Source organism: Aotus nancymaae, unplaced genomic scaffold (assembly GCF_030222135.1).
Source record: "Aotus nancymaae isolate 86718 unplaced genomic scaffold, 86718_ANA_hifiasm-v0.15.2.pri h1tg000040l, whole genome shotgun sequence".
NCBI classification, from domain to species: domain Eukaryota; kingdom Metazoa; phylum Chordata; class Mammalia; order Primates; family Aotidae; genus Aotus; species Aotus nancymaae.
Window position 1 is genome coordinate 23,746,067 of NW_026988454.1, and position 18,795 is coordinate 23,764,861.

The window sequence follows — 18,795 nt, forward strand, 5'->3', positions numbered from 1 at the left end:
CTCAGCAAACTAACACAGGAACAGAAAACAAAGCACCACATGTTCTAACTCATAAGTGGGAGTTAAACAATGAAAACATATGGACACAGGGAGGGGGAACGTCACACACCAGGGTCTGGAGTGGGTGGGGGACTAAGGGAGAGACAGCATTAGGAGAAATACCTAATGTAGGTGACTGGTTGATGGGTGCAGCAAACCACCATGGCACGTGTATACCTATATAACAAACCTGTATGTTCTGCATATGTATCCCAGAACTTAAAGTATAACAATAAAAAAATCAGTGAAGCAATTGCCATCTTGTTGTGTTAGGTTTTGAAGGAAGGTGGGCATTCAAAATATTTACCCAGCTCAGTTTTCATTTATGCAGAGAGAAAAAAACCCAGATCTTCTCAAACATGACAGCACTCTTAAACCCTGGTTGGGAATATGACTTGAAAAAGAAAAAAGTCCATCAAGAACTTTAAATAAAAATAAAAATTCAGGGATGGACAAGTGACAGTGAATATCATATTCATTTAAAGATAGAATTAAGACAACATCTGGAAAAATAAAAGCTGCAGAGCAATTGCAAATGTTCTCATGGCCAGTACGCCAAATGTAATAGAAGTAATGGAAATTGAGAGGCAGGGGGTGAAGGTGGGTGGAGGTGCGTGATGCTAATTAACCTCATCTTTCAGAGCTGTGAGCCTGTCTAAACCTGAAACATGTAGTGAACTCCTTACACCTCTCAACCTTTTTACATCATGTTTATAGGCCTTTAAAAAAAGCTCGTCTTGCAGGGAAGAAAGCAAAAGAGAGTCCCTTCTGTATTTTTTGGAAATTCCAATAACATTGAAAAATTTGAAATTATATGAAGCAGGCACAGTATGATCCCATAATCATAAAATTACTTCTGTCTCCCCTTTCTGCCTCTTCGTTTCTTCAGCTGCGCGGCGGGTGTTTCTCCCAGCGCTGCCGTGAGGATTACACGTATTTACCTGCGAAGTGCTTAGGACAGTGCGTGGCGCACGGTCAGTGCTCACGTTTGGGGCAGTCGCGCTTGGGCGCCGCCGGCACGGGGTAAGTTAGTTTGGCCTATGGCCGCGTCCCCGCGTCTGTGGCGTTTCTCGTGTGTGTGCCTGGGCTGGGGCGGCCCATCCTGGTGGAGACTCCGGCGGGCAGGCTCCGCCGCGGCCCCGGGCTGGCTCGGGTCTACCTGCGCCAGCGCCGTACCTGGGCGACCTTGGCTTTGGTGACCCGGCCGGCTGGGCCCGTGGGTGCCGCTCCGCTCCCCCCGCGCCGGCCGCCGACCCCCGGCTCCCCGGCGGGGCCTCCTCCTGCCACGTGACGCCCCCGCGAGGGGCCCCAGCGCCCTCCTCAAGGCCGCGCCGTTCCGGCTCCCCGCCCCGCCTGCGCGCGGCCTCCTCGTCGCAGCCATCCTCTTGGCTGCCGCGGGCGGCAAAGCCCACGGCATCTGCCATTTGTCATTCAGCCCGTCGGTACCGCCCCGAGCCTTGATTTAGACACGGCCGGGGCGTGCTCTGGACTCACTCTCGCGGCGGGCGCTGGACAGACGGACGGGGCAGCCGTGCTCGCAGCCCAGCAGCAGCGCGGGGCCTTGGCGCGCGGGGCGCTTCCCCGGGTCCGTCATGGCCGCGGAGGCAGCGCGCTGGAACGGCCTCGCCTGAGCTCCGGGGGTCGTCGCCTGCAGGGTAGGTGGCCGGGTGCTCGCGGCCGCGGCAGGCGGGCAGCGGGTGGTGGTGGCCGAGCGTTGCCGCGCCGCGCTGCGAGGACGGCGCTGGGCTCGCGGCCGCGGGGAGGGTGTGCCTTTGCCGCGCTGCCTACGTGCGGGTCCGGGCTCCGCGGGGCCGGGTACGGGACCCCGCAGATCGTCACCCGCAAACCAGAGCGTCCCACCGCGAGTCCCGCCGCCCCCCGGAGGGTTCGCGCGTGTCTGGTATGCGGTCTGTAGACCCGGTTCTTACAACCTGGCGCTCTAGCCTCGCCAACGGGCCGGGAAAAAAACAGAACAAGGAAAAGAAGCAAAAGTCTGTTGAAAGTAATAGTGGGACTAGACAGTAACTGTTTGCACTTTCGTCTATTATGGAAAATATGATTATTTTGATGCTTTAGTATTATCGACTGTAATCAGACATACTCTTAAAAGTATTTTAAAATGTGCGCTCCTAAACATTTCCTAGATCGGGACAGCAGATGATGCAACTTCGGTTACTCTCCGCATCCAACTTTCAGGGCGGAATGGGGGTTTCTGCCTTTTACTGAATGTACTCCTGTATTTTGAATATTTTGTTTTCATAAAATGTATTACTTTCATGTTTTAGGAAACCAATAAAAATCAAAAATAGAAACACCCTTAGGTCCTCCTTCTTCCAGGAATCCTCCTCTAACCCCTCCCTCCCAGGCAGGATCGGAGGCCCCTCCCGGGTGCTTTCTGGGGCCTCACTGAGGTCCTGGTCCCCTAAGTCCTCCCCCGTAGCCCCTCCACGTATTAACCCATCGGTCTCGCTGGGCCCAGAGGTTGCTTACTTAGCACATGGTAAGTGATTAATATTGTTTAATGACCGAGGGAAAAGATAAAATGTTCTCTGATGTTTCACGCTTTTCGCTCTGAAGTTAAATAGTGGTAAATTTATATATGCTTAGATAAGAACATTTAACAGTTAAGGATCTGGAAAAGTTGACGACGTCCGATATCCGTGTTTCCTGATCCAGCAGTCGCAAGTCTGGGTGTTCATCCTTTAGAACAATGTTTTTCAGAACTTGAAGTTCATTTTAATGGGTCGTAAAGTCATTTAAGTGGATGATCAGAATTTGTAAAACACGGACAGCGTCTCTCAGGTCATAGGGTGTTTTCTGGATGAATCTCTCCCCCTCTCCTCAGTTTCATACATACACAAATGTGTGTCATGATGTAAAACGTCATTCTTTAGTATGAGTCATGGTCAAAAAAGTTTGAAAGCCACTGCCCTAGATACATTTTCATACATGCCCACAAACAGACGTGTACAAGAAGGTTGACTGTAAAACCAGAAAACTGGAAGCCGCCATCATGCCCACCTGAAGGAGAAAGATACATGATACACCAGTCATAAAAAGGGCACACTGTACAGTGGCCAGCGAAGTATTCTTGTGTTTCAACACAAATGCCTTTCAGTGTTGAACCAAAAAAAAAAAAAAAAGTTGCTGAAGAATGCGGTATGATATCATCTATGTAAAATTCAGAACGTGGTGGAGCAAAGCTATTGTTTAGGAATGCACATACAGGCATTAAAAGTAGTAAAGAAAAAAAGTCAAGCTAATGGTCATCTCCTGGCGGCGAGGAGAAGGTCAAGGGCTCAGAGATGCTGGAAATGGTTTATCGCCTGACCTGGGCAACGGTTACATGGGTGTTTACTTTGTAACTCTTTGTTAAATGATACACACTAGGTTAGAATGTCACATTTCCCTCCAAATATTAAAATATGGGTGTCACAAAATGAAGAAGCCTGAGACTAGAGCTCTACATCTGTTATTCATATGTCCTGGCTTCTTTATATATATAAAAAAAAAATCTTGCTCAGGGAGGGGTACCTAGGGAACTTGTCGGTAATGTTTTATTTCATAAATTCCATGGTGGACATATCAGAATTTGTTAAATCATTCTTTATATGTTCTTATAACTTAATTTATAATATTTCAAAAAGTATTTAGAAGAAAATATTTTTGGTGTGTTTGCATTCCCAAAAGTCACATTTACATATTTTGTACACAACTGGAATATTTTATATAGTAATTTAAGCTAAAATCAAATTCTGTTGCAAAAAGTGAAACACTAAAAAGTATATTAAAAAATCACAGAACTTTACAGACTTTCAGGGTTTTCAAATGCTAACATGCTGTATTTACCTCAATAATTTTTGTTCCTCCATTCTTCTAGGCCACGTTCCTAGTGCTCAGTAGCCACATACAACTTTTATATTTTATTATGTTATATATTTTACATTATACCGTATTATACAACAGAATATTTCCATCACTGCAGAAATATCTATTGGGAATCATTCTGAATATAAATATTTGTTGGTTATATACTTGCAGATAGTAAACTATGGACATTAATCTTTTTGCTTTTTGTCTTAAGATATTTTTCTCTACTATTAATGAAATATATTCTGAATATTTTTCTAAGGTTTTTTGTTTTGTCCACATTTCGTTGTTTAAGTTACCTGAGATATGTACATGTTTAGGTGTATATATTTTGTTTATGTTGTGAGATCGAGCTTAATTCATGTTCAGATTCCCATGTGAAAAGCTAATTGTCTCAATATCAGTGATGAGCAGTGGCACTTCTGTCACATACGGTACCCAGATATGCTTGGGCTTATTTCCAGGCTCTTTATCCTGGTTTATTCCTCATCTGAAAATACTGCAGATCTTCATTTACTGTTGCTTTATATGTAATACATTGTTCAGTTCTAAGAATTTAAAATATTTTCATTGTGGTATTTTTTCCTTCCCCTAAGAGATTTGTAGAAAGTAGTCTAGTTCCAATGTGGAAGGTTTTGTGAGTTATCCTTTTGTTACTGATTTCTCATTTGCACTGTAGTCAGCATACATGTCAATGCTACCAATTCTTTGAAATTCTAGAATTGCTTTATGGTTTTAACTGTTCCTTGTATCATCAAGAATAATTTGTTCTCAGAGACTTTTGGGGCAAGGTATATAGGTGTGTGTATATGTGTAATATGTATATATACATCCAGTTTATATACAGATTATATGTATAATCTCACTGTAGAGTTTACATAGAAATTAAATATATTCATATAAATTTATATATATAAATAAAATATCCTCTCTAAGATTTATGTTTCATCAATTCAGGAAAATTTTATCTTTATTTCTTTGTTTTCACCCATTTTTGTCCTATTCTTTCCTTTAGGAGTTACGATTAGACTTCTGTTAAGACTTCCTTATTCTATCACCCACATCTTTTAAGGTAGGTTTAATGTATTTAATATATACTTTTTATCCATGTTGAAGTCTAGATAATTGTTTTAGTTCTGCATTCTGATCTTTGTATAATTCTCATTTTTTCTTTAAATGAGCTATAATTTATGTACAACAACAAAAATAAAGTGTGTAGCTTGATGAAATTTACATATGTGTTTACCTTTATGATTACTACCCGGATAAACATATAAAACATTTTCATTCCTTCTGCCCCTTCCTATCAATGGAGCCACTTGCTTCCCCTAGTCAACTATTGCCCTGATATCTATGACCATGGATTATTTTCACATGTTCTTAAACTTCATATAAATGGAGTCATACAGTTTATTCTTTTGTTCACATTGTATTCATCCGTGTTGCATATATATGTATTTTTGTTTGTTTTTATTTTTGCTTTATATCAAGGATTGGCAAACTATGGCCTGTGGGCCACTTCCAACCCATTGCATGTTTTTGTGTATAAAATTTTATTGGGCTTGGTTCCATGCCTCCTGTCTATAATTCTAGCCACTCCAGAGCCTGAGGCAGGAGAATCTCTTGAGCTCAGGAGTTTGAGCTTACAGGGAACTGTAATGGCACAGCCCTGCAGCCTGGGTGACAGAGTGAGATGACCCCATCTTTAAAAAAGAAATTATTGGAACATAGCTATGCCCATTTGCCAGAGTTGAGTAGTTATTGCAGAGGCCATATGGCCCACAAAGCCTTAACTATTTACGACGTGACCATTTACAGAAAAAAATTTGTTGACCGCTCTTCTGTGATATTGCATTATGTGGATATATAATACAAGCAATTTACTTATTCATTTTCGTGTTGGTTAACATTTGAGTTGTTTTCATTGTTGAGCTATTAAGAATTAAATTGTGATGAATATTCTTCAAACTTCCATTGGTAGACATGTATCTCTCAGCTATATACCAAGGAGTTGAATTGATGATCTTTGATAGGTTGGTTGTGTTTCCATAAACATTAATAATGTTGAACATTTTAAATATCTCAATCGGCCATTTACATTTCTTTTGTGGCATGCTCATTGAAATATTTTTCCCATTTTTTAAAAATTAGGTTATCTTTTTGGTAATGATTTTTAGTTCCTAATCTAATCTGGATAGGAAACCTTTGTTGGTTACGTGTTTGCAAGTATTTTCTACCCTGAAGTTTGCCCATTTATTCTCTTAATATTACCTTTTGAGGAGCAGAATTATTCCTATGAAGTTTGGTTTATCAGGATTTGGGAGTGGGCAAAAGGGGAAGGGAGTGGAAGTTAGTGCTTTTTTGCATCCTACCTATAAAATTTTCTTCCCACCCACATATTTGCACACTCTCAAGGTTTTGAAGACATTTGCCTTTGTTTTCCTCCAGAAGCTTCACAGTTTTAGCTGTTGAGTCTGTGATTATCACCAGTTGATTTTATGTATGATGTGAGGTAGGGATCAAGATTTATGTTCTATATGGACATTCATCTACTCTACACATTAATTGAAAAAAAAAAAACACACCACTCTTTTCCCATTGAATTGCATGGGGACTTTGTTGAGAAATGAATGGTCCTATATTTGGGTCTGTTTCTGGACTCTATTCTGTTCCATTTGGACTAATTATCCATTCTTGTATCACCTATACTTTTTTAATTACTGTAGTTTATGGTAAGTCTTGACATGGTACTGTAAACCCTCCAGATTTGTTCTAAAACAACTGTTTTGACTATTGAAGTGCTTTACATTTCCATATAAATTTCAGGATGTGCTTGTCAATGTCCATTAAAAAAAAAGTCTTCCCACAATACAAATACAATACATTGTTTTGTATTTTTGATGTAGGGGACTTACACATTGTTTAACTTATTTCTAGGCATTTAATGTTTTTGTGATGTTGTTGTAAGTGGTGGAGTTTTTTTACCCCAGTTTTATTTTCCAAACATCTTGCTAGCGTAGGGAAATAAAATTGATTTTTATATATTGATCTTGTATTTTGTACCTTTGCTAAATTTACTTATAGTTCTGATAGTATGCAGATTTGGGTTTTTTGTTTGTTTGTTTTTTTAGAATGAACTGTCATGTCATCTGAAAAAAAGTTTAAATATGCCTTTACAATCTCTATTTTCTTTTTCTCCTTTTCTTGCCTTATTGCACTAGCTGGAACCTCTAGAACAATATTTAACAGAAATATTAACAATGGATATCCTTACTTTTTCCTCATCTTAAGGGGAGAATACCTCAACATTTCACTATTAAGGGTAATATTTACTGTACTTTTTTTTGTAGATGCTCTTTACCAGATTGAGGAAATTTTCTTCTGTTTCTAGTTCATTGAGAATTGCTTTCACAAATGAGTACTGAATTTTCAAATTCATTACTTTCTGAAATAATTTTAGATTTACAAGAATTGCAAAGATAGTGTAGTGTTTTTGTATACCCTTCACCCAGTTTCCTCTCATGTTAAATCTTACATAACCCTTGTAAAGTACCAAAGTTAAGAAATTGACAATGGCACAATAGTGTTAATGAAACTATAGACTTTATTCAGATTACCAAAGTTTTCCCCTGTAATGTTCTTTTTTTATTTTAGGATCTAACCCATATACCACATGGCATTTAGTTTTCATGTTTCCTTATTTACTCCGATCTGTGACAGTTTCTTAGTCTTTCATATATTGTCACTTTAGAAGAGTCATGTGTTTTGTAAAATGCACCTCAGGTTGGGCGTGGTGGCTCATGCCTGTAATCCCAGCACTTTGGGAGGCCGAGGCGGGCAGACACGAGGTCAAGAGATTGGAACCATCCTGGCCAACATAGTGAAACTTCGTCTCTACTAAAAATACAAAAATTAGCTGGGCATGGAAGTGCACGCCTGTAGTACCAGCTACTCGGGACGCTGAGGCAGGAAAATCGCTTGAACTCGTGAGGCTGCAGTGAGTCGAGATCATGACACTGCATTCCAGCCTGGTAACAGAGTATGAGACTCCACCTCAAAAAAAAAAATGCACCTTAATTTGGATTTATCTGATGTTTTCTCAGAATTAGACTGAGATTATGGATTTTGAGAGAAGAATATTACAGAGCTGTTGTGCCCTTCCCATTGCATCACTTATGGCAGCATATGATGGCCACATCAACTGATGATGAGAACTTTGATCATGTGGCAAGATGGGGTCTGCCAAGGTTTCTTATTGTCACATTACTTTTTTCCCCTTTCCATAGTCTATTCGTTAGGAGAAAGTCCACAGACAAGAAAAGGGAAGGGTATCAAATAATTTGTGGACATATGTTAAAACCACAACAGTGATTAATATTTTAAGGTAGTACAAATATTCTATTTCTCTTTAATGTTTTGCCCAATAATTTTAGTGTTCAATGGATCTTGCCTGTAGCAATTATTATTATGGTATTCTAATGGTAATTTTCCATTTTCTTTCTTGTTTCTATGTTTATTAACAGGAATTCTTCTCTAAGTAAGATTGGTCCCTTTTCTCCCATTGACTTATTATTCAGTCAGTTATTTATATCCATATATATTCATGGATGTTTATTTTAATCTTTGAGCTATAATCTAATATTTTTATATTGCTTAAACTGTTCCAGCTTTGGCACTGGGACTTTTTTGAGGTTGGCTCTTTTGTCCTTTTGAAATGTCCCCATTAAAAAAAAGTTCATTGTTTACCATTTCCTTACTGTCTGGCACTATGAGATGCTCCAGGCTTATTTAGTATTTTCCCTTCCTCAGCCTTAGAATCAGCCATTTCTCCAAAATGTCTTGATTCCTTTTATTGGAGGATGGTATTAGAAACCAAGATCTGTGTGCTTAGGTGTCCTTGCTGCTACTGAGCCGTTACTATTTCTTGGCCCTCTGGGGACAGAGCTAGTAATTATATGTATGTATACTGGATTTTTAATTTTGTCAAATGATTTTTCTGCATCTATTGAAATTATGATTTTTCTTAGTTTGATGGCATGAAAAATTACAAATATCTGACATTTTAAAGGATGTTTTTCCAGTATTCCTTAGAGCTTTGCAAGTATTACAAGGTTTTGTTTGTTTTAGAATATCTAGCTTTCCATATTGCCTGAACAAATCTTCCTAAGATAACTCTATAATGATTTTGATATGTCATAGGGCACAAACCTTCTTTTTTCTTCTTAATTGTTTGGCTATTTTGGGACCTTTTCTAGTCCATAGGAGTTTTAGTACCTACTTAGAAAGTTTCCCAAAAAGTCCTGTTGGGATTTTTATCGAAATGGCTTTGAATTTATAGATTAATATGAGAAAAAAGGGCATATTTGCAATATTCCATTTTTTCATTTATCTCACATGCCCTTTTTGTGTCCTTCAATGATATGATATAAAGGACTTGTATATATTTTGTTACACTTATTTCTAGGTCCTGATGATTTTTGTTACTACTGTGAATAATTTGTCTTAGTTTCCTATTTTCTAACCAGCTAGTTATTACTTCATAAATAATATTATATTTTGCACTTACATAACTAAGTGATTTGCAAGAAATGATTTTTTTCTTTTCCTTCTGATCTTCATATCTCTTATTCTTTTGCTTGTGTCTAATTTTACTGGCCAGGACCCCCAGTACAATGAAGAATAGCAGTGCTGATGATGGGCATTCTTGTTTTGTTCCTGACTTGCCTAAGAATACTTCTGTAGCACTGAAGCTTAGTATGATGTTGCTGCTGGATGTTTAAAGTTCTCTTCTCCTTCTCGTTCTTTCAGAGTTTTATATCATGAATTGTTTTGGATTTTATTATTTTTTTCTGAATCATCTGGACTCTGAAGCCAGATTGCTTGCATTCAGTTCCTAGTTCTGCTCCTGTGCTGCCATGTAATATAATCTTGGGCAGTTACTTCTCTGTGTTTCAGTTTTCTCATTTGTAAAATTTAGGTACAAGTGTCTACCTATAAGGTTGTTGAGAGAATTAAATGAGTTAATACATAAAAAAGGGTAAGAATTGTGCTTAGCCCTAGGAAGTACTCATTTGTTCTTCATTTCTTAGTGTTAGGTTATTTTACATTATTGTAATAAGTAAATTAATTACTAAAACATCTTGTACTTTTAAGTAACCTTACACATATTTATTTACATGATTTGGATTTAATTTACTGTTTTAATTTTTTTCATGTAACATTCATGAGTCATAAAGTGACTGTTCTTTTGCTATAGCAAAGGACATAATGAGTGATGGATTCCTAGAACAACATTACACAAGAGTTAGCAACTGAGGTGGCAACATTCCCAACTTTCTGGAGCGATTTATATCTGAGTCTTTTGATAAGCTACAGATAGAGATAGCTCTTGTGTGAGCAAATTCAGAACTTGGCATGTATTGTGGAAAATGGCCACTAAACAAAAAGGAAAAGTGATTTTAGCTTTTCTACGTGTTTCATGTTACATCATTAATACATTGTATTTTTTTTGTGTGGAGATTTCAGTATTTGGAATATTTGGAAAGATTCGTTCACCAGTGCTGCACTGAGCACTTTCTATGCCAGGCAGTGTGTTTTGTTGGCTTAGGGGCATATCTTTGCTCTTCAGGAACTTAAGGGTCAATTAGGATCATCTTGAAGTTGAAGGCAGGGCTGTTTGTATCATTCAGGGAAACTCAGTGATTCTTTTTTTAAAAAAAGTTTTTGAACTTTCTCTTCCATTTGCATTCTGAAATACAGGAAAAAATATTTAAACTTTCTAATGTATTTCTTTCTGTTTCTTTCACTCCCCTCAGCACCTTGATTTAGGCCCTTGTCACCCTATGCTATTTTTCCCTATATTGACTTTTCTTCACTTTGTATCATGTATAATGACCACTGGGGTCAGTTCCCTGAAAAAAGTCCTTTAGTGGCATCCCAGTACTTATGAGGTTCTTGGCTTCTTAGCTTGACAATGGTCCTCTTTTTGTCTGGTCCTAACTTACTTCATTGGCCTCTTCTCTGATTTCTCAAAACTAATCCAGTGGTACAGGTGGTCCTAACCACTCATCAGCCCCTAAAGTGTTCACTCTCCTGCTTTTGCAGCTGTGTTCTTATTTGTGCCAATTCCTCTGTCTTAAATTTTCTCCCCAATTAATTTTTAACAATTTTCCAGGCTCTGTTCAGAGAATACTCACTCTACAACCCTACTAGCTAGATAGAAACCCTATAATTTATAACCTATAGCCCTTGTTAAATTCTTACCTTTCATCACCAATCTTTATATCTAAATGTCTTTTCCAGATAGTCAGGTTCTTAGATAGGGTTCAAGTGCCTGATATGATACTTTGCATACAAAGAGCAATTGCTAAATAGCTACTACTAAAGTACCTACTATAATTGTGCTACAATTTTGCAAAGTAAGTATTATTATCTCTCTTAAATTGTGAAGAAACTTAGTATCAAAGAGATTAGGAAACTTGCCTAACACCGTATAGTTAATAAGTGGCAAAACTGGTTTGTCTGAATCAAAGCTCTTGCTCTTTCTTCCATGCCGTACTGCCTTTGTGCTAAAAATAAAGCAATAGTTAAATAAAATTACTGAACAGAAGCGTTTATGATAAAACACACGCTGAAAATGACATACACAATGAAAGCTTTGCTTTCACTGTCAGTATACTATGGAATCTTCACTTTGGTGACCATGATAGTTGCTGTGGACTAACTGGTATACTCTTACTTTCTTTGGACTTTCCTTCTAAGTTTTTGTTGATACTAATGAATAAAGTTTGAGTAATCTAATTTTAGCTTATTTCGGGATAAGAAAAACAGTGAAGTTTAGCCACACTTTGCTTGGTGTTTTATTTTAAGTAGAAAATTTTACATTTGCCTAATCTTTGCTGGGCAATGGTTAAGGTAAAAAGAGCCTACTTATCTTTCATAAAAAGTACTTTTTCTCTGCTTCTGTTGAGCTATAAAACATGTGGGGAAGAAAAACATATGAAGGCTGCCAATCAAGTATATAGTTTGATGAGTTTATGTATATATATGTATACCTGTGTAACTACAACCAAGAGCAAGATAGAGAATATTACATCCCTCAAGAAGGAGAAAATTCCCTCATCTACCTCCTGGCCAACACCTCCCCTACAGATCACACTCTTCTGATGTCCATCACTGTAGATTAGTTTTGTCTGTTCCTTCCCCCTGACGCTGCCCCCCGAGATTGTATCTCACTCTCACCCAGGCTGGAGTGCAGTTGCACGATGACAGGATGACAGTTCATAGCAGCCTCAACCTGCCAGGCTCAAGTGAACCTCCCACCTAAGCCTCCCTGTTTTCTTGAATTTTAAGTATAATTTTTTAAGTATAATTATTCTTGAATTTTTTAAGTATAATTATTCTTGAATTTTAAGTATAACCAAACAGGATGTACTCTTTTGTGTCTGGCATTTATTCAGCGTAAATTTTTGAGAGTCATCTGCGTTGATGCATCTATCAATAGGTGGTTCTTTGTGTATTTTTTTCTAAGTAGGAATTCATTGTATTTATATACCACAATTTGTTTATCCATTCTGTTAATAGCTATGTGGGTGTGTTCCAGTTTGGGTTCTTACAAATAGACCTGCTGTGAACACTCATTCACACATCTTTTCATGAACATTTGTAGTATTTCACCAAGGAAAAAATCTGAGACTAGAATCGTTAGACCATAGGGTAGATAAACAGTTTACAAAACTCAATGCATATGTGTACACTTTTGCTAGCAATAAAATTTGTAGTTGCAGTGTACATTTTCATCAGCACTTGATATTGTTAGTCTTTTTCATTTTAAGCCCTCTGGTGAGTTTCAGGTGATATCTCATGGCTTCATGGTCTCATGGTTTTCATTTACATTTCCTTGATGATTTTGACTTTTCTGTTTATCTTTTAATGCTTTTTTTTTTGGTGTCTTAATGAAATCCAGTTTATCAGTTTTTTAATTTTTTGTCCTGTTTAAGAAATCTTTGTCTATCCCACAATCATGAAGATATCCATTTTTTAAAATATTTAGATCTGTGACCATTCCATCATCTATCTCAAATTAATTTCTGTATGATGTGAGATAAAGGCCAAGGTTAATTTTTTCAGGATATAAATTTAATTGCTCTGGAATCTTTTGTGGACTTCTTCCCCTCCATTGAAATGCATAGTGCCCTTGTTGAAAATCAAATGCCTGAGTATGTGTGTCTGTTTCTGAACTCTAAGTTCTGTATTCTTGTTCTGTTTGTCTACCTCATGATCAAAGATGGCTAGCAAACTCACTATGATGTCTATATATCGGTCAGAAAAAAAAAACAAAACTGTGCTCCTGCTTCAAGGACAATACCCAGAACTTGCACATGACACTTCTGCCTACATCTTGTCAGTAATGTGACAACCTTTATCTTCAAGGGACATTGAGAAATGTTCTTATGCTGAGGAGTCATGTGCCCGTTTAAAATTCAGAGATTATATTACAAAGAAAAAAGGGAAGAATGAATATCAGAGAAAATTGGCAGTCGTTGCCATACTTTCTGTTTATGAGCTTTAGGTGCTTAAAAACATTCATTTGATTCAATTTCATCTACTTCTCATTGAAGCCTTCTTGATCAACTTTTGCTTGTAATCATACATGCAGACATAACAGCTCTGTGATAGGACTCTCCCAGATCCACCTGATAAGAGGCGTAATGGGGTCAGCTACTTCCTAGTGAGAGAAATGTCCAGACCTTGTTAAAGTTCTCTCAAATCACCCAGTGTTTCTTCTTTATGTGTCACCATTGTGATCATAGCAGTTGGGAGAGAATGAAACCCTAAATCAAGAAAATTTAAAGGAAGATGTGGCTCAGCAGGTCTCAAAATAGAGTGGACGATTGTGGGAAAGTGACTAGGTAAACAGTTTTTTGTTTTGGTTAGCTTCTGATCATCCTTTATCCTTGATATTTGGGAAAAAGACTAGAGGTCTAGATTTCAGTTCTGTTTGCCTTAATTTTATGGCTGGCTACCATTAATATATACAGTAATGTAGGAATTTTATGGAAATACTATTACTAGTCTTTGAAACAAAAGCCTCTGTTTTATAATTAAGATTTGAGCCCATCAAGTGTTAAATTTTCCCTTTCATCCCCAGAAAATATATTATGAAATGTTTAAAAAGGGTGATATTTCTTCCTTTAGTCTTCAGGCAATAAAAACAACCTTTATATTTCAGATTTGAAACATTTTATATAAGCATATGTATCATAATAGTGTTTGAATTTTAAGTGGTATGAATATCTTATGACAGTATAGCTTTTAAAGATATTTAACTTAGAAAACATTCATACATTTATTTAACAAATATTTATAGGAGGCAAACATAATTTGAAACTTTAACCAAAATGGTTTACACATAAACAGAAAGCATAGAAATCTGTTGAAATTCTGTAGTTTAGAATCATGTTTCCTTGGCTCAACTTACTCCTCAAATTAGTTTAACATTTATCCCCTTTCCCAAAGTAAAACAATAAAATAGAAACACCATAACAAAAAAGCAAAAGCCAAAAATTATGCATTGAATGATATGAAAAGTGTAGCTCAAAACGTACATATAAATATCTGCATAACACTACAGTTTAACTTTTTTATTAGTTTAAGTTTAAATTGAAAGGGACTCTGCTTTATTGTGAATATTTTCTGTGTTGACCACTTGTTGTAAATTATTTTATTTAATTGTCTCAACAACCTGAGAATAGTTTTGTCTCCTTTGTACAAATAAGAAAATTTTGGCTGAGAAAGAATGAAGCCTTTCCCGACATCAGACAATTAATAAGTAATGCAGTGAGCATTTGACCTCCGATCACTTGGATTCTGAGCACAGTGTGCCTGTCCTTTTTGATGGTTCTATCTTATTGTTACTTAATTGTTCCCATTAGATGATGGCAAGATAGGGGCATCACTTTGAGAGATGTGAAATAGTCCAATTACCTCCATGAGGTCAGAAAATCTGAAATTAATGCAAATTTGCTATGAGCAAACACATCAGAAACTGACATGTATTATAATGGGACTTTATAATGAGAATTTTAATTGGATTAGAGCCCCACTCTTAAGACATCATTTAACCATAATTACCTCCCTGATGGCCCTATCTCCAAATACAGTCACATTTTAGGAGTTGGATTTTCAACATTTAAATTTTGGGGACACATTTGAATCTGTAACAGTGGGTTTTGCAGGAATAAAATGTTGGGACTGAATATGAGCTGCTCCAATGGTCACACTGCTGTCTCTCATCATCTGCCATGTTTTTTTTTTTTGTGCAAATAATAATAGTAGTAGTTATAATGCCATTAGTTTCATTTCGCTCCTACTTGAGATTTCAAGAGCTAGTGTGAAGTAGAGCTGCCTTGTTAAATCTGTCTGCACTTCTATGGAGTGTAAAATCAGTGTCATACACTTTAATGGTAATACCTTGTCACATTCAGAGATGTTTAAAACTGCAATCTGGAAAATTGCCTTTAAACAGCGAGGGGGGAAAGATGTTCATATTCTTAGAGGACACAGTGTGGAACATGTGGACATGGCATTCACTGTGAGGTTTTAAAATCTACAATATATAGGAAAATTGCTAGTTTTTCTGACACCTTTCTGAGATTATCAAAATAATAAAGATCCAAACCTAGTCTTTCCAGCAATGTAAATTATAAATTTCACCAGTATACTCTAGGGAGTCCCTGGTCCCTAACAGTTTTGAAATCCTTCACCAGATTCCAGGAAGCCTGGGGAGTAAAATGCTTCTTGATTAGTCCCTGATTCTACCTTCTTGTTCATCATTTTCAGAAGCACTGGCTCTGCCCCCTAGGGAGTTCTTTTTCTTTTTTTTTTTCCTTAGCTACATATGAAGTAGACATTTGAGAATTTGCCCCACTTGGGAACTGAGCAACTCTTTCTGTCCACTTCCGGCATATAGAGGGTTGGGGACCAAAGGGTCATTTTAAGACTTCAGCTGATAAGCTTATTCTTTTTGGCAGCACAGTTCTCTCCAAATTTGGAAGGTTTCTTATCTGTTTGTCTCCAATCAGTTCTGTGTGCTAGAAAACACAGCCTAATATTTACTTTTGTCATGCATGAGTCCTGGTTCTCAGATTTGCTACATTGATTTGCATTCTGACTCCCATAGCTGTCTTTCTGGTCCTAAAGGAAGTTATCTTGGGACTGGCTGGCTTCTACTGGAAAGCTTTACTTTTAATCTGCCCTGTTCTCTTAGTCATCTTATCCACATGAAACAGTTTAATGGAGGATATACTATGTATTCTTATCCTGAGACAATTTTGTTTAAAAAAAATTTTCCTGGGCTTTTGATCTTCAAAGTCTTATCTTTAACTGTTAGTGTAGGGGTGGAGAAGAAGTTAGTTTTTATAGTTGCAAAATCTGAAATGTCTGCAGTCTCCTCATTCCCTTTCACTTCTTGGAAACTGGATAGTTCTTTTCTGAGATCAGCTCTTTCTTGAAATACTTTGTCAAATAAAGCCAATAATAACCAATAAACATTTCAATTGTGTGGTTTTGTTTTGTTTTGTTTTTTTTGAGATGAGTCTCACTCACTCTGTCACCCAGATGCAGTGGCATCTCGGCTCACTGCAATCTCCACCTCCCAGGTTCAAGAAATTCTTCTGCCTCAGCTACCTGAGTAGCTGGGATTACAGGCACATGCCACCAGACCCAGCTGCTTTTTGTATTTTTACTAGAGATGGGGTTTCACCATGTTGGCCAGGCTGATCTCTAACTCCTGACCTCAAGTGATCTGCCTGCCTCGGCCTCCCAAAGTGCTGGGATTACAGGTATGAGCCACCTCGCCCAACCATATTTCAGTTGTTTTCTCTTGCCTCTTCTCTAGAGTTACATGTTCATTTGGCAGGAGATCTGCCTCCAAAAGTAGCAGAAGCAAATGTTTTACTAGCTATGTTGCCACTGTATAAAACGCATCACTATCTTTCTGGCCCTTAAGATCAGTTTCCTCACTACTTGCTGACCACTAAATCAAGGTCATATATTTTAGGTTTTTGCTAAAATAGCATCCTACTTCTGGTACCAGTTTCAATCCAACATAGTCAGGATGGTCTAACTTTATATTGTGCTAACAAGCCATCCCCAAACCTCAGTGGCTTCATTCAAAAACAGTTTATTTTTTGCTTGCAATAAACTCCACCATGGATTTGCAGAAGACTCTGCATTGCATAGAGAGACTCAAGCCTGTGGGTGTACCACCTTTGTCATTGTATACTTTATAGGACACTTGGCCTTCTGAGATGCTGTGGCTCAGAAAGAAAATGTTCAATGGTTTTCCCTCCATAATCAGCTTTTTATTAACAGCCTAGAACTAATCTCATGCCCCTCCTAACTTTAAGGGAGTAAAGTTTAAGCCAGGATATAAATAGAAACACTTTTACCATACATCTAAATATTTATAAGATACAAATTAGGCAGACCAACTAAGTCCAAAGCTAACCAACCAAATCCAAAATAGATCTTTCCTTGACCAATTTCCCTGATATTTGCTGGAAAACCTTGTTTGAATGTGGACTTCTTGGAGTCTACTTCTAGAACATGGCACTGGGGGAAAGCTGGCTACTAAGCCCTGGCCTGTCTTACCTTCTCTAACTGTACTATGGTCACTCTGCCTGCTATGTCCACATCTCTGGCAAACAGCAACCCCTTCACCACCCCTTGGGTTTAGGGGTTGCATATAACAGGGGTACAATCTGCCCTTAAAAACACAGATCTGGGAAAGAGCCTGTGCAGTCCCTGGTTAGCAGGCTTGACGCTCTTTGGACAAGGAATTCCATGGTTCTGGGAACTAGGAGCATAGCCTAGGAGAAGGAGTCTAGGCTTGGGTGGGCATCTTCGCATTAGGCCTTTGGACTCCTGACTCTAAAGGAAATGGTACAGCTAGATAAAGGCTGGAATGGAGCATGGATCCTAAGGCAGAGCCCCTCTTGCCCAGGTTGAGGGCAGTACTGAGTGAGTGCAATGTCTGTATGCCTAGAAAACCAGACAGGTTATGGGGTGAGCACAAAAGTCTCTACTATACCTCATGCTTACCAATTTGGCTTCCTTAGTAGAACTAGGGAAGGAAGATGCCCTAATCACCAACACTGAGTATCATGTCTTGACAATTAAAATCTTCATTATAAAGTTGCATTAAGAAATATAAGTCAGGTTTCTGAGGTATTTCCTCATAGCAAATTTGCATCAGTTCTAGGTTTTCCAACCTAATGGACATAATGGGACCATGTCACATCTTTCAAAGTGATGCCTGTATCTTGCCATCATCTAATGGAAACAACTAAGAAACAGTGAGATGCTTGTTATCTGTCTGATGTTGGGAAAGGTTTATTTCTTTTTCAGCCACAATTTTTTTATGTGTACAAAGGGGCTAAAGCCACCTATTCTCATGTGGTTGGAACAATTAAATAATTTACACCAAGTGGTGAATACAGAAAACATTCATAGGCAAAGCAAGATCTTTTTTCTCAATTAAAAATAATGAAACAATGAGCTTTTCTAAGGAGTGTGTCTGATAGATAATGCAGGGGCATAACTTAAAGGAGGAAAGAGGGGTTGGGTCCCTGGAAGATGAAGTCTTTAATATCCTGAAAAAAGTGCCTTGGGGCAGCCCTGGGCTCTTGCATATCTTGAAGGGAAGGTATGTTTTTACTGTCTCAACCTAGCAATCTCTCTTGAGCCTCAGTGTCCTGGTTTTAAAAATGAGGATAATAAGAATTGCTTTGATGACCTTGATAAGGCTCTTTTGATAGAGTAGTAGAGATTAGAGCCTGGGGAATGGGTTGGAAATTAGTGGAAGGTAAGGAAATGGGATTATCT

At 38.0% G+C, this 18,795-nt stretch overlaps 1 protein-coding gene across 2 annotated transcripts in view; it reads left to right on the forward strand.

Moving 5' to 3' along the window:
• Nucleotides 1–979: 979 nt before the first annotated feature.
• The window catches only part of PLAGL1 (PLAG1 like zinc finger 1), a 67,788-nt gene continuing 49,972 nt past the window's right edge, over nucleotides 980–18,795 (forward strand). Inside the window, exons 1-2 of one of the 2 annotated variants that reach the window (XM_064360605.1) lie at nucleotides 980–1,062; nucleotides 4,925–4,981. The gene's annotated coding sequence lies outside the window, so the exon portion shown is untranslated. Of the gene's footprint in view, nucleotides 1,063–1,528; nucleotides 1,695–4,924; nucleotides 4,982–18,795 lie in introns of those variants that run through there. The other variant, XM_012474431.3, reaches the window with a different exon arrangement.